The 8,948-nt window shown below is 28.1% G+C and overlaps 1 long non-coding RNA gene across 1 annotated transcript; it reads left to right on the top strand.

Annotated features, from left to right (window-relative positions):
• The first annotated feature begins 6,039 nt into the window (after window positions 1–6,039).
• LOC112722335 (uncharacterized) lies at window positions 6,040–7,210 on the top strand. The gene is made up of 2 exons (XR_003162637.3): window positions 6,040–6,462; window positions 6,957–7,210. It is a non-coding gene; the product is annotated as an uncharacterized lncRNA (long non-coding RNA).
• Window positions 7,211–8,948: the final 1,738 nt, after the last annotated feature.

Genomic DNA, 8,948 nt, shown 5'->3' with positions numbered 1-8,948 from the left:
TGGTAGAATTCGTTATACAAGTTTGTTTTTTGGATCCCTAAGAAACAGCACCCCCACTAAGGGTAAAGATCCAACCACTTGTTGATGCATGATCTTCTGTATAATTTATCCAACTGACATCTATATATCCTTCTAAAACAGAACGTTCACCACTATACAACAAAATATAGTTTATTGTTCCTTTTAAATATTTTAATATTCTTCGAACAGCATGCCAATGGTCTTTACTTGGATTGCTTGTATGCCGACTTAAGCGACCTACAGCATATGCTATATCTGGCCTAGTACAGGTCATAGTATACATTAAACATCCAATTATTTTTGTATACTCAGTTTGTGAAACAGACGAACCTGTATTGGGTACTAATTTAATACTTGGATCAAAAGGAGTACTCACCGAATATTCTTCAAACTCATTAAACTTTTTTAATATTTTTTCTATATAATGAGATTGAGATAATCCTAAATTATGATCATCTCTAACAATTTTAATTCCTAAAATTATATCTACAACTCCCATATCTTTCATATCAAAATTACTAGACAAAAAATGTTTAATTTTTTCTACCTCTTCTAAATCAGTACCAAAAATAAACATATCATCAACATATAAACAAATCATAACACCTTTACCATTTTTAACTTTACTATACACACATTTATCAGATTCATTTATTTTATATCCATTAGCACGAATAGTTTCATCAAATTTTTTATACCATTGCTTAGGGGCTTGTTTCAATCCATATAAAGACTTAACTAATTTGCACACTTTATTTTCTTGACCAGCAACTATAAATCTTTCAGGTTGCTTCATATACACCTCTTCGCCTAGTTCACCATTTAAGAAAGCTGTTTTAACATCCATTTGGTGAATGACAAAATTAAAAATTGAAGCAAGTGCTATAAGCACTCTAATTGTAACAATTCTTGCTACTGGTGCATATGTATCAAAGTAATCAATTCCTTCTTTTTGTGAAAACCCCTTAGCAACTAACCGTGTTTTAAACTTATCAACAGTTCCATCTACTTTCATTTTCTTTTTAAAAATTTATTTAGAACCAATGGCCCTTGACCCATGAGGAAGATCCACTAATTTCCAAATTCCAAGTATTATTTCTCATTATTGAGTCTATTTCATCTTGTATTGCTTCTTTCCAAAAATTTGAATCTCGAGACCTTATTAGCCTCTTCATAGGTCTCAGGATCACCTTCTATATGAAGGCATATAGGTGCAATGTTATCTATCGATTCTCCTATCCCTTCCACAAGGAACATAAAGAAATCTGGTCCATAAGTCTTTGCTTTTCTTATTTTTACTTTTTCTAGGTTCAATATTTTCAACGGATTTATTTTCTACATTTTCTTCTATTTCTAAGAGAATTTTATTTTTAGGTCTTGGAGTTGAATTAAATCTATCCTCTAAAAAAATTGCATCTCTTGATTCAATAACTGTATTAACAAAGTATGATTCATTAGATTCAATAACTACAAACCTATAAACTTTACTGTTCTCAGCATATCCTAAGAAAATACATTCTATACCTCTTTCTCCTAATTTCTTTCTTTTAGGTTCAGGAACTTTTACTATTACTCTACAGTCCCAAACTTTAAGATATTTAAGATTAGACTTTTTATTCTTCCAAAGTTCATATGGAGTTATTTTATTCTTTTTATTAGGAATTCTATTTAAAATATAATAAGCAGTTAATATAGCCTCACCCCAATAACCTTTTATTAGACCAGAATAAGATAGCATAGCATTATCCATTTCTTCCGACACCCTATTTTTTCTTTCAGCAATATCATTCTGTTGTGGAGAATATGGTGCAGTGGTTTGATAAATAATACCAGTGGACTCAAAATAATTAGGATTATAATATTCTCCTCCACGGTCAAACCTTAAGCACTTAATAAAAGTTTCATGTTGTAATTCAACTTCGATTTTAAAAATCTTAAATTTATCCAAGACTTCATCTTTAGAATGCATCAAATATATATAACAATATCTACTAAAATCATCAATAAAAGTTACAAAATATTTCTTTCCACCTATAATAGGCTAACCATGCAAATCACATACATCAGAATGTACTAATTCTAATAACTTTGAATTTTTTTGTACTCTTTGAAAAAGAAGTCTTATTATTTTGGTTAACATACAAGTTGTGCATACATCTGAATTTTTAATTGATTTTGGAATAAGATCATATTTTATCATATCATTTAATTTATAAAAATTAACATGTACTAAACAATTATGCCATAAATCAAATGACTCAGCAATATAAACAGAAACATTATTATTATTATTATTATTATTATTATTATTATTATTATTATTATTATTATTTACAATATTCAATTTAAACATATTTTCACATAGATATCCTTTATCCACAAACACTCCACCCTTAGGCAGAATAAATTTGTCTCCTTCGAATACAGACTTAAACCCATACTTGTTAAGTAGGGGGACAGAAACTAAATTTTTTCTGACTTCGGGTACATAATATACATCAGTAATAGTCAGTATTCTTTCAGAAGTGAATTCAAGTTCCACCATTTCTTTGCCCATTACTTGAACAGTTGATGCATTTCCTATGTACAGAATAGTCCCATTCTCTTCTTTGAATGTCTTGAAAAAATCTCCATTCTTGCATACATGTCGAGTTACACCAGAATCTATCCACCATGATCCAATGTCTTCAATCATGTTGATCTCATAAATAACAGCAATAAGATTATCTTTTATTGCTGTGTCGTTCTTTTCTTTCTTCTTTTTTAAGAAACGTCATTCTTTCTTAAAATGTCTTAGTTTTTCACAATGAAAACAATTTCTTTTCTTTTTATTCTTTCTGATATCACCATTGTTACCTTGAGATTTATTAAAATCTCGATATCTCTTCTTGTTGGGCTTGTTGAATTTTCCATCTTCCATTAGGTAATGATTAGCATGAGTACTTTGCTCTTTAGTATCGTCTTGTTTATGATACTCTTCTTCAAGACAAAGGTGATTACTTAATTGCTCAAGAGAAACATCATCCTTTCTATACTTCATAGTTCTTTTGAATTTTTTCATGATAGAGGGGGTTTGTCAATAATTGAAGATACAATAATGGTATCATCCATGTGCATGTTATGTTGCTTAAAATTATTTAAAATAAGCTCAATTTCATGCAGTTGTTCCATGACAGATCTACCATCAACCATCTTATAATTATTAAAGCGAGTGACAAGAAATTTCTTACTTGTTGTATCCTCAGCTATATATTTTGCCTCTAATTTATCCCATAGTTCTTTTGCTCTCTCAACATTTTGGTAGACATCAAATAGTGCATCAGCCATGCCATTGAGTATGTGCCCGATGCATATATAGTCATCGTTGTCCAATTTTTGCCTGGCTCGTATTTCTGTAATGGCCTCCCCTTCAACTTCTGGTGGTCATGGTATGGTAAGAACATATGCCACTTTTAGTGTTGTGAGAAGGAAGTACATTTTTTTTGCCATCGTATGAAATTTCCACCATCAAATCTTTTTAACTTGGACAAAATCTGACGTCATCTCCTTAATTGATGCAGTGGCCATTTTTGTTTTATTGGTGAATAATTAAGCCTAAAGATTGTGAGCTATGAGAGGAGGGGATGGTGAATCAAATAGCGCAATTCTTCAAGGCGTGTATTACACACACTTTCCTTTAAACTTAATTCACCCCACTAATGTACAATGGTGTACAACATGGGTTACTAGCGAATTTCCTATAGGATACAATGAAAAACACTTGATTTATTTATGCACTCACAAAATCAAGTCTTACACTAAATGATAATTTACAGAATAATATTCTATATTCTTTCTTTTGCGCATAAAGAAAGTGTTGAGATGGATTGTTCAGCAATAATGAAATGAGAGAAATTTATAGATATGGAGTACACGCAACATGCAGCTATGTACTCAAGAGACACAACCTTTCAGATAATTACAATTTTTCAATAGACATAACTTTTTAAATAGTTACAACCTTTTAACCGTCATAACTTTTGAATAAGTCACAACTCTATGAAAAGATGTAACTCTTAAAAATAACTTTTCACATATTTTAAAAATATATCTCACACAAAGTATATATTTACCATTAATATGTATATTTAATTTTGTTAAATATAGACATTCTTTTAGGCTAATCAATATTCGCATGAATTATATATTACTATATTTCAATTGTTTTAAAATAAATTAATTTCACAAAAAAAATATTTTGACATCATTATGATCAATCAATTTATTTTAAAATTAGTCACCAAAAATATTTATTTTAAAATTAAATTTTGTAAAATATATAAATATAATATAATCTAAATTGTTATTAATTTTTTTATGTAACAAAAAAATTAAAGATGCTCGTATAACATAAAATAATGATATTACTCAATAAATCACAAATTAACCTTTATGTAACTGATTCATGAATTTTAGAACCTATACGGTTCACACAAAAGTGCACAAACACCACGTTAATCCACAAAAAAGAAAGTTAATCTAAAAAAAACGAACAATTTTTCAGACTAAATCTCCTCTTTTTTTATTTAAAAAAACAAAGGCAATCATACATAAGCAAAATCACAGCTCATACAAAAAATATTACCGTAAGTATGAAATTTGTCAAAACTAGAATAAATTTTGCTTGCGAATTCCACACGCTAGTGTGCCGCGTCAATTGAGATAAAATAATTATTTTTCAATAATTTAATCATGGATGGTTTTAATACCATTTATTAGAAGTTAAAAAAAATTAAAATTATATTAAATTATTAAGAAAGAAATATTTAAACGTGGAAACGTACTTTAATTTGTAAATATGATTGGGAGAACTTGATTTTTGTTGTTCTTTAACATTTCTCAATCAAAATTTTCTGTATCTCGAATAAGGTTGAATTACAATTTTTCTTATAAAAAAAAAATAACGGAGACAGTTTTATTATATTAGGGACCAAAAAACTGAATTCTATTTATATTTGATTATAGTACTCATTAAATTTTGAAGTCTAAATAAAATAATATATCTGATTTTACTCTCATTTAACTCTAAATAAAAAATAATAATAATTTATTTAATTTATTATTTATGACAAAATTAATATCACTGTTATATAAATTATTTGATATAAAATAATTTAATTTATAATTATAATTAATATATATATTTTTATAAATAAATTAAAAAATAATAATTTCCTAACATAATCCACTAAGTAATTGATTTTGATAGCCCACAAACCAATATAAATTTTCTGTTTACTTTCTGTCGCTATCTAAGATTAATTTAAGTTCACACTCACACTATAATCAAAAGGAATATTGTCAAAGCAAAGTTAATAACTACCCAGTAATACAAAAATGAATAAGTTTGTGAGGTTTGTATAATTTAGACCATAGTAAGAGATGCAGCCAAAGGAGAAGGTACATTATTGATCGAGCAAAATAATGACTTAATTATATTAAAACAAGAAGATTCTGCTGTGGACTGTTCCTTGAAAATAGAATTTAAGATCATCTTTAAAATGTAATCTGATCATTTTAATTGGAGAGGAAAACAATGTTTATTGCGTTAGTGACTCGGTCTTATTATTTATTATTGTTGCATGTAGTAGTAATTCATTTAATTTGTTTGTTCCTGAATGTATATATATGACAATGTCAATAGCTTTTGTCTCACATACGAAATATTATCGACGAAAATGTCATAGTGGTACACGGTGGTTTGGTAGAGAAAAATTAGAAATTCTATTTAGAACAATGGTGTACACATTGCTTCAGCGTTGACTGATACGGCTTGATTTTCTTTAATAGCATGTTGACTTTGGTTGAGTTTTAAGGCTAGAGAGCAGGCACCACCCCATATTTTAAGAGAAAAAGATAAATAAGTCCCTGATTTTTTGTTTCGCAAATATTTTTGTCTTTAATCATTAAAAAATATTTTTAAGTCTCTGACATTCACAAATAGTCTATTTGAAATGTATTTGATTTAAAATTATAGATGAATTGAATTCTATTCCTTGTTTTGGAATAATAAAAAAAAAAAACATAAAGTTAAATTCCGGTGAGAATTCTAATTCTCATTTTATCTCATTTACAAATCTGATGATCTGATTTTAAAATCAATTCTCACCTAAATCTCACTTAAACTGTACAATATCAAAAATACCCCTATCTAAATTATAATATTCCATAATCCCTTCACTTTCTTAAACCCTATTTTGCTATAGTCACCGTTACCCTAGAAAATCAAGAATCGTTGAACAGCCTCAGCCCAGTGCACGCGGCCGGATCGGAAAGCTCCGAACCTCCGCCGGTGAGTCCGACGGACCACCACGCAAGCGGTGGTCCTATCCTTTCACGATCGTCCACCGCCGCAGCCGCACGATCATCGGAGTCCAACATTCTTTCTCCCTCTTGGTGTCGGTAATGATGCTATTGCATTTTCTGTTTGTTCGTTTTGAAAGAGTTTTATACTTTTATACTTCAATTTTGTTCTGAAATTGCTCGTTTGTTATTCATTTGTTAAATATGTTAGAATTAGCTTTGATGAATGCTCTGAAGAATCTGCTTTTGTTGATCGGTTTACTATTGAAGCATTGTGGATGCTTTTGCAATTCGCGTTTGCAAATAATATTTATTTTCTCGGATTTTATTCACTTTTATGCTCAGAAAAAAAAAAAGGAAGATTTTTCCTAAACATTGATGCATAGGTTATATTCAATTCAATTTTTTTTAAGTTTCACTTTGATGCCACATAATATTTTTATTTCAATAACAATACGCATTCGCCTAAGTATTTCGATGCCGTTCTTATCACTAGCTCAACTAACATTAACTGTATCCAATTGAAAGTTGGTTGGAGATTACTGAATTTGATTCTTTTTGCCTTCTTGCCTATTGTGCTTATTCTTTTGCAGCTACAGAGCCAACACAACTAAAATGACAGATACTAGTGACTCCGGTTTTAATCTGAAAAGAAGTACTGTTGTATCTCAGCAGACGCAGAAGGAAAGTGCTGAAAACTAATGTTCCTATTTTTATATTATACTTAGTATGATGAAATCTCTACTATTTAGACTTTTATGTTATGTTTAGTGTGATGAAAACTCAATTTTTATGAGGGTTATGTGTGGTTGATTTATTGATATGGATTATGGGCCCGTTTGGGAAACTCTAGAAGTAGCTTTTTTTAACTTTTGACTTATGAAAAGTAGTAGTATTAATGTCGGGTGCAATTTTCAAAACCAAATTGTAACTTTTTAAGAAGCTATTTTGGAACTTATAGAGAAGTTAAAAAAAATGATTTCTCTCATAATACTTCTATTTTTCATTACATTTCTTTAAAATAAGCACTTTTAGAGTTAAAAATCCAAACACAAAATAACTTATTTATAAGTTACTTTTAACAAAGTCATTTATTGTTTAAGTTATTTTATCAAAAGGAGCTTAATTAAGTTAGTTATCCAAACTGGGCTTATGAGTATTTTGTTTTAAATTAAACTTTGTTATGTTTATGGCTTATGGGTTATCTCATTTTTAATTTTATTATTTTTTAACAAAAACATGATCATATCAAATGAGTGTCATAATCACACACAAATAAGATTATAGAAAAAAAATAAAAAAGTTATGAGATGTTGATTTTTTTTAAAAAATAATTTAAATTTTCTATTTTTAAAAAAATTCCACCTATCATGATTTCATGGGTGAGATGGATCTAATTGGTGAGATTGTGTTAGACCAATTTTACTTATAAGTGATTTATATAATTATATTATCTAATTTAATTGATAAATAAAATTATACTTAATATTTATTGAGGGGTAAAAATGTCTTAGAGAAATAATGTAATTCAATTCTATCTCATTAAATGAGTTAGTTGTTCCAAACTATGGAATTGAATTCCATTTCTTTAGGAATTCATTTCTTGATGGAATTGAATTCCATCATTTAAAGGTGTCCAAACAGGCTGAAAATGTGGACGGATCAGTCCCTCCGTGGCTCCCGTAATGCTTGTCACGCATACGCATCATCCGGAAAACTTTCCTCTCACGCGTACGCGTCGTCATGAATTCAACAAATCCTCATTTCTTTATGAATTTTCCACTTTGCATGCGTTTTTCCATTTCTTTCAAGTCATTTTTGCCTTTAAAACTTTAACTCACTCAAACAAATATATCAAGGCATCAAATATGAGTCATTGTTAAGTAATATTTTTTGTTGGCTTTTTTTTCTTTTTCTTTTTTATTTTTTGCATCATCATAGCCTTGCATTGTACATCAAAATGTTAATTTAGTATTCTTTTACATCGTACTCTTATTTCAATACTCTCAATAATCCTATTCTTAATATTATTTTGAAATCTAACGTTTATGATTATATTATTACCTATGATTAATTTTTTATTTAATTTTTTTAATGAGAACATAATTTATATTATAAAAAAATTACACTAAAATATAGTATACGAGAATTACAATTATAAAAGAGAGTATTAAAAATAATAAAAATTAAATATTTATCTTGACAATGATGTAAGTAAATCTAAGAATTTTTTATGATATTTTTATATAGATATTTTTAGTACTCTTAGTACTCTTTTTTAGTACGTTATAATTTTACTATTATTATTCTATACAAAAAAAATAATAAGTAAAAAATGTATATAAACAAAACAAAATAAGAATAAACAATAATAATATCCATGAGAGAGTACTAAAGAAAAAATATTATAAAAAAAGCAACAAAATTAATCATATGATCAATGAAATACAAAATTAGGAGATAGAAAATAAATTTCAATCTAACCTGAAAATGTAAACGCAGAATCACGTTTACGCTCAGAAGAAGAAAAAATAGCCAAACTAAAAAAGTGAAACTTTAAAAAAAAAACTAAACCTAGGTTTGAT

Source organism: Arachis hypogaea, chromosome 11 (assembly GCF_003086295.3).
Source record: "Arachis hypogaea cultivar Tifrunner chromosome 11, arahy.Tifrunner.gnm2.J5K5, whole genome shotgun sequence".
NCBI classification, from domain to species: Eukaryota; Viridiplantae; Streptophyta; class Magnoliopsida; order Fabales; family Fabaceae; genus Arachis; species Arachis hypogaea.
The sequence above is the reverse complement of the archived record's forward strand: the minus strand, read 5'-3'. Positions and strand labels throughout refer to the sequence as shown.